The sequence below is a fragment of the Parus major genome, chromosome 1A, assembly GCF_001522545.3.
Source record: "Parus major isolate Abel chromosome 1A, Parus_major1.1, whole genome shotgun sequence".
Taxonomy (NCBI): domain Eukaryota; kingdom Metazoa; phylum Chordata; class Aves; order Passeriformes; family Paridae; genus Parus; species Parus major.
The window spans coordinates 41,544,815-41,552,732 of record NC_031773.1 but is presented as its reverse complement, the minus strand read 5'-3'; positions in this window follow the sequence as shown (position 1 = coordinate 41,552,732).

Genomic DNA, 7,918 nt, shown 5'->3' with positions numbered 1-7,918 from the left:
AACCCCCAGGAAAGATCCACTAGATACAGCATGTTCCTGTTCATTCTCTTCTGTGGTCACAAGCAGCAAATAAGACCTGCACATATTCAGTGATAAACATTTGATGAAAGACTTTGGCAAAAAAAAAAAAAAACAAACCCTTTGAACATAACAAATCAACCTAGAAAATCTGGTATTTGTTCAATATCTAAGTTCCCTTATTCAGCTGAACACATATGCTCATTTAAAATGTAAATTTCTGTTGGGCCAGACAATGGAAACTGTTAACAGAGACCTCACTCTCCACTTTCACTGCCACTTTCTAGAAGTGAGCACACATAGAACATCAGACAGACTAAAGTCATCATGTTTTGAGCTGGGATGAAGAAGGTGAGGTAAGGACAGGATATGGAGTGATAGGATGAAGCAATAGAGGAAGTAAACAGTGTTGAGAGCAGAGACAGGCCATTCTTGTTCTCTCTCATCTTGCTGAAAGGCAGAGGGAGAGCAGGAAAATCCCAAAAGCCTTAGACCCTAGCTTCATTTAGTTTTATTTTCAAGCAATTCTAGCCTTTCTTTTCCATCCACATGCCACCTCCACACCGTCATCAGTTCATCATTTTCTGAGCAGAACGTGTGCTCTATGAAAGATAAAAATGCAAAGGTTGAGGGGGAGGTGAGGGAAAGCGCTAAAGCCCCTTCCACAGTTGCTGCAGTAGGTTGAATCCTCCCCTGAGCTCTTGTACAGAGGTCAAGCTCCAAGCCATGGTGATGGATTTGCTACCCATACCACATCTGTTTCAGGGAAGATGCATTCCTGTTGGAGATGGCAAACCTTGCTAATCATGAAGAGTATGGTGCACCTCAATTATACAAAGGAATATGGATGTTCAGATGTCTGGTCCCCAAACATATTATACGGTACAAATCTGCAATGGTAAGATTATTTTGCAAGATACTCTCAGATCAAGGGCAGAGAAAATAAAGAACAACTATTGCACTTCATAAATCAAGAAATACTAAAGGGAATATAATCTCTCTAAACCTTGCCTTGGAAGAAATCTCCAAAATCCCAGATCTGATCTCCCTCTCTTGTATAGTGGTCAACTGTACTAATCTAATGCAGACCTTATTGAGTTGTGAAAATCTAGCCAGGGAGTTCACAGGTTTTGAGCATATATTTTCCATTTTTTGTGTGTGTTTGTGTGTTCTTTCCCTTACTACACCAGAGTGTTATCAGAGGTAATACAGCTGCTGCTCTTCCCACTTCAGATAACCGTTCAGAGGTTAGCAGCAACAATGCAAGGTCACATGTTTGAATCATGTATGGGCCAATCTGCTACAGCTTTCTACTGCTCCTGCCCAGACACATACCAAAAGACATGGAAGTGAACAGACTCCTTTCCGTTCAGGTGGAAATTTCTGCTACTTGGCCTCTTCTGGGAATACAATTCTTAGAAAAGCTCCTGTTTGTGAATCACAAAAGTAAAACCAGTGCTAATTTAAAAGAAAATATTGCTGTTACATTTCATATGTTTTATCTTCAGGGCAGCAGTTGTGTGCTTGAATTTTTTTAAGAATGCCTGCAAGGACTCTCACAGGAGAAATTAAGAATTTATAAAAAATTTCTTGGCCTGGGAAATAGTGCTGGGAGAGCATAAGGTACCTGAAACAGCAGAGCTATCTTAGCCTTGAGATCTTCTTGGTAAATCCTGTTAAGTTAGGCTTTTTGGAGTGATGCAGCTATTGCTGCTGCTGGGCTCTGGAGCTGGGAAGGATACAGGGTTACCTCAGCAGCACGATCCATTGACCAGTACAAATATTCCTTCAGCCACAGACTCAACTTGGGAGACCCATGGGAATCTCAACCATGTAATTACTTTAAGTTACAGGGAGTTGATGTTAAATGTCTAGTAAAAGATCTAAAGATCTCACCTGAAAGTAAATCCATGAAGACATGTTCTGCAGAAAGGCTGAAGCTATCAGCGCTCAACAAGGCAATGTTGACAAGTAATGGCATTAAATCAAACTCATAGCTGTGAGGATTAAGCTACATGTCTAATAGACTTTCCTTGATGCAATGAAAATGAAGTGGCAATGCAGTTTGAAAGAGGTTGTGTTAGCTTAGTCGGTATGGCTCTCTAGTAAGCACTTTTGAGACCTCACTCAAAACTGATCACAGATAAGGGAGCATTATTAGCTAAATAGGCTGCTAGAGAAATCTTTGATTTCAGAAGATCCTCAAAATGCTACAACCTGACCAAGAGACAAAGAATGACTACAAAACCTGCTATAGTACACATCATAAGCCAGAAAGCTTTCCAAAAAATCATCATTAATGAAAGCACCGATCTGCCACTTCTTACCTGGAGTTTGGGATCAAAAACTGAACCTGGGAAAACATCTAGGGCCACTTTCAGCAAGAAAAGACTGTGAACCTTCCCCTTTTTTTATTTTTTTTTTCAGCTTCTCTGTGGAGCTGGGCTCAGAACTGTCAATATCATCAGCAAAGACTGTCACTATCTCTAGAAAAAAAGGCCTTAGGCAGATTTTGTTTCACTAATGTACAGCATCAGCTAATCATTTCATGGTCCTCTACTGCCATCGTGCGTTGGTAAATTGTGACACTTGAAATCATTCCAAAGCCTGACGCTAAGGGTAGATGAGACTTGCCTTTACTTGTTTGGTAAACGACCCTATGCACTTTTTTTTTTCCTTTCATCTTAACGGAAGTTGAAGGAATGGAAAACTCTTTGATGACAAAAATAAAGGAACATTATATGAATTTTTGTTTGTTTGTTTTTTGTTGATGGGGTTTGGTTGGCTTTGGTATTTTGTTTGATGTTTTTTAATCGACCTAGAATATAAATTTTTTTAAAAAAATATGAAAGAGAAAAATCTCCTTTTTGTATAGCATATTGCAAAGTATTTTATATTTTTTTAATTCTATTTTTCTTATTTTGTATTTAAATAAGTAGACTCTAAATACTATCAGAACAATTTATGTTGCAGGGCATGATACTATACAGATGCTCTAATCATTCAGTACAAAAACTCAGAATCTTTGGTATCTCTCAGAAAAAAGATAAGCAGAGTTTCTGATCTAAATGTGGATATGCATCACTTAGTATGAAACAGTAAGCCAGGTCTGACAGTTTCAGTGGATGGATGGAGAGCCTAAAACAATAAATAACTACCTATTCCCAGCCACACAAAATGTTCAAACTTCAAAAGACAAACACAGCCCCAAAAATTCCATGCTTATCTTTGTGTGGTGAGAATGAGGACACTTTCTTCTTCAACCTAGCTGTCATCTATAAGGTTTTTCTCTCACCATTTAAGTGAATTTGTGTTTCTCTCACACACTTTAAAAAATAAAAAAGTTTTTATTTTATTTGTCCCCACCCCTGGCAGTGTTCAAGGCCATGCTGGGACTTTTGAGAAGCCTGGTCTAGTGGGAGATATCCCTGCCCATGGCAGGGAGGTTGGAACTACATGATCTTTAAGATCCCTTCCAGGCCAAATCATTCTGTGATTCTGTAATTTATTAGTTTTTATTCTGTATCACAAAAAGCCAAAGAGAGAGATGCTACAAATAGTACCTGGAGTTATGTAAATATACTGTGTATACAAAATTAATCTTGAGGTAAGCCTGGTGTCTATCATTCTACCTGAAATACACCTTCCACACTGAAAAAGTAGGAATTCATTTCAGCAGCTGACATAAATGGCTGGATGCAGGATTTTGCGTCAGGAGGGCGAGAAAGGCTTTCTGTGGGTGCTGATTTTCTGTGACAGCTCGTGACAGCTCCTTAGTCCCTCCACACCCTCCTTCACCAGGTGCCCAGGACAGCTTTCTCTCAGTCCCACGAGGTGTTGGGAGGGAAGCACAGACCAGGGCTGGTGATGCTGTCAGGGCCAGAGATCGGATTTGTTTCAGCGAGGCCTGGCCTGGGCCTGCAGGGCCCTCACGGCAGGGAGCCCCCTACTGACTGAGGGGCTGTGCCCTTGTCACCAGCTCCATGTCACCGCCAAGCGCCACTGGCTCCTCCAGGCAGGGTGGCAGGGCAGGTTGTCACAGAGTGCCCACACGAAGAGCCTCTGCAGGACAGCAGGGTGTTGGCATGGAGAGGGCAAGGTACAAAGCTGTCTCACAGGCCTGCCAGTTAAACACCCCCAATGGGGCCATCGCTGTAGGGCCAGGCCGCGGCTGGAGGAAAAAGCAAGCCCAGCACGGTCCCCCCAGCCGTGCCGTGCTGCTGGCGGCAGTCGCTGCTGGCCAGCACAAGAAGGCACAGCAAAGTGAGGACAGGAACAAGAGACCAAGGCTGTGCCAGCAAGTACAGACCAAAGACATGCTCATTGTGTTCCTGTGTAGCAACAGGGCTGGCAGGGTCAGGAGACAACAGCAGGAATGGAAGCACAGGGGCGGAAGGCACGTTAACGGAGACAATCAGCCAGAGCAACAGAAGAGAGAAAAGGACTTCATGGAGCAGGATTCCTGGGCATCTTCCTCAAATGGCAGTGAAAGACAGGGTGGTCAGCACAGCAGTCCTGTGCATGGGCCACAGCAGAAGGAGCCTGGGAAGGCACTGTGGCAAGGTCACGACTGCAGCAGGAATTGGACACAACAACTGCTACAATGCACTGAACCCCTCCACCAAGACCAGGCAGGTGAGCAGAGTGGCAGTGAAGAAAAGATAGAACTGCTCTGGAATGCAAAGAAGCGCTGCTGGATCACAACGTCACATTTGCCAGCAGCAATACGGCAAGAGGCAAGAGTGCGCCTCCGGCCCATGAACCTGGCAGGGTACCGCCTGCCGGGGATGTGCACACCCCACAACACCAACCAGTACTTCATGGGCCACTGCAAGTACATGAAGATAGACGAAGAAGAAGAGGCAGTGGAGGTGTCTGGAGAAGTTAGCGACTGCAGCACTGAAGATGAGGATTTCCCTCTGGTGGCTGCTTTCCCTTCCACAGATCAATAGGCTGAAGGCACATCAGCTGAAGGGGAGGAGAAGAGCACACAGCCTCCCGGCCAAGACTGCAAGTGCCAAGACGTATCTTGTGTGAAACCCAAACCGGACTGACAGCACAAGGAAAGTGTCTGACTTGTAAAATCACCAGCTATTAAGAGCAGGGAACTGCTTGACATTCAGCTCCCTAAATAAATATATATATAGGTACTTCTAACCCTTCTGCTTACTGTCTAATGATTCACATATACTAAGAGAGGCCTGGCAGAATAAGAACCAGAGAAAGGTTAGCACTGCGTGTGCCAAAGCAGTCAAAACTGCTACCCCAGAGATTATTTCTAGAAACCCTCTGTTCCCCTCAAGTACATATATCCTATTCAGGAAGGTTTTTAAGTACATTATTATGCTATACAGAAAAGAGAAAGCCTAACTAGATGATTAAATTTTTTAAAAACCCAGCATATATTTCAGCAAACATTAGAATGAGACTTACTTGAGCGTTAGTAAAAAAAAAGAGTACTTGTTAGATAAATATACTTTTTTCTATAAACAGACACTACAACCTGTTTATCGATGACTGAAGCGTGCATTTGGATATATACACATAAGCAAATTAAATGCATTGCAAAAACAAGAGAACAAAAAAATTCCATTTAGATCACAAACCATGCACCCTGATTTGTCATGAATGCTCATATAGTTTTCCTCCTAGAAGACGTCAAGAAGATGCAGCTTGGTAATATGTCATTTTCTTTTTAAGGTGGCTGAAGTGATAGCCATGGAAACCATCACAAATAGACTAGCATTACCAACAGTCAATAACTCTTGGCTTAAGAAGCTGCTCGAGAGACAATGATGCTGACATCAGCTAGCAATTTAAAATATGGAGAAGGAAAAATGTTAGTGGGAAAGGTTGTGGATCTGATCCTTATATTTGTAGCCAAAGATAAAATGAGGTGCCATAAGGCTTTTCTAACTTTCCTCTAAGATTTAAAACTCAGTTTGTTATACAAGTATTCAATTTTTCATGTTTCTAGTGAAACAAACCACTAAAAAAACATAAATAAAATCAGTGTTAAGTACAATGTTGCTATAGGTGATGATAGGCTTTCTGTGAAAAGCAAATATATATATTTGTATATATAAATATACACATTTAAATTTCTTGAATACTTATAAAATTAAGTGCTTACCTAGATCTTAATACTTTTTGCTCTTCTTCCTTTACACTCTTCGTCACTGCTAGTTAATAGAAACCCTCTTAAGCCATTACAGCTTGAAAATTCAGCAGATGCAAATTAATTTTGCATCAATTAAGAGATGCAAATCTCTTATTTTTCAAAAAGCCTAGTTTTTAGCTCACATATCCTGACATAGGCTGCAAGATGATATCATGGACTGCAACAAGATAGGGTGGTGTTGAGAGAGGGAGAGAAAGAGAGAGGCACTAAAGCAAGAAAAGCTTTGCTATGCCATAAACTAATGAGCAGAAGTTTATGCTAGACTTATCAAACTCTTGCTTAATTGAAAACCATGTTACTAAATTTATTCTTCAATCAGTGTAATTTTCTACCTTTTTACTGTCTGTAAAAATTACTTCAAATTCACTAATCATGAAGAAAACAATTTGAATAAATGTAAGATTTACAGTCTCATTAGAATATCTCCTTTTGGTATATTTTTGACTTTGAAATACAATAAAAACCTTCATAAAACTTTGGCTTATCAAAAAACATCTTGATAGACTGAAGCACTGGGCAATCTTTAATGGGATGAAGTTTCACAAGTACAAATATCATATTCTGCACCTAGGAAGAGTAATGCTGGACACAAGTATAAACTGGGAGAAGAGTGGTTGGAGAGCAGCCCTGCAGGAAAGGATATGTGGGTGAGGGCAAAACACATGGAGGGGGCATCACTGCATGACCAGCTGGGAAAAAGAGGGGATGGTCCCGCTGTACTCAGTGTGGGCTTCTCTGGAGCACTGTGTGCAATCTTGGGCCCCCAATTTAAGAAAGTTGTTGAGATCCTTCGATGCATTCAGAGGAGGGCAATGAAGCTGAGGAAAGGGGTGGAAGGCTGAAGACTTTGAGCTTGTTTAATTCAGAGAAGAGGAGACTGAGAGGCTGTCTCATTGCTTTGTACAGCTTCCCAATGAAGGGAAGAGGGAGGTGCTGGTTTCTTTTCTCAGGTATCCATGGGAATAGTTCAAATCTGTGCCATGAAGGTTCAGCCTAGACATTGAAAAGCATTTCTTTACTGAGAGGGCAGTCAAACACTGAAAGAGACTTACTAGAGAGGTGGTCAAAGCCCAGGCCTGACAGTGTTTAAGAGGCATTTGTACAATGGCCTTAACCACACGCCTTAACTTTCGGTCAGCCGTGGAATTGTCAGGCAGGTGGACTAGATAATCCTTGCAGGTCGCTTCCAACTGAAAATATTCTATTCTGTTCTGTTCTGTTCTGTTCTGTTCTGTTCTGTGTTGTTCTGTTCTGTTCTGTTCTTTTCTGTTCCGTTCCATTCCATTCCATTCCATTCCATTCCGTTCCATTCTGTTCTGTTCTGTTCCATTCTGTTCTGTTCCGTTCTGTTCTGTTCTGTTCTGTCCTGCTCTGTTCCATTCTGTTCTGTTCTGTTTCATTCTGTTCTGCTCTGTTCCATTCTGTTCTGCTCTGTTCCATTCTGTTCTGTTCCGTTCTGTTCTGTTCTGTTCCGTTCTGTTCTGTTCTTGTTGGAAAGTGAACAAGAACTGCCATATCACAAGAACAAAAACCTTCCTCAAAGGCATTTCAAATGTAGCTCTCAAGTATTTCACATTCTAATTCAGACTGTTTCTATTCAAATTTTCTTACCGGTTTTTCAATTGAAAGATTAAGATAAATACCTTTTTTTTTCTTTTATGGATAAGAAAGATTTGTCCAATTTATTTAATTTTGTTTTGCAATGATTGAATTTCTATT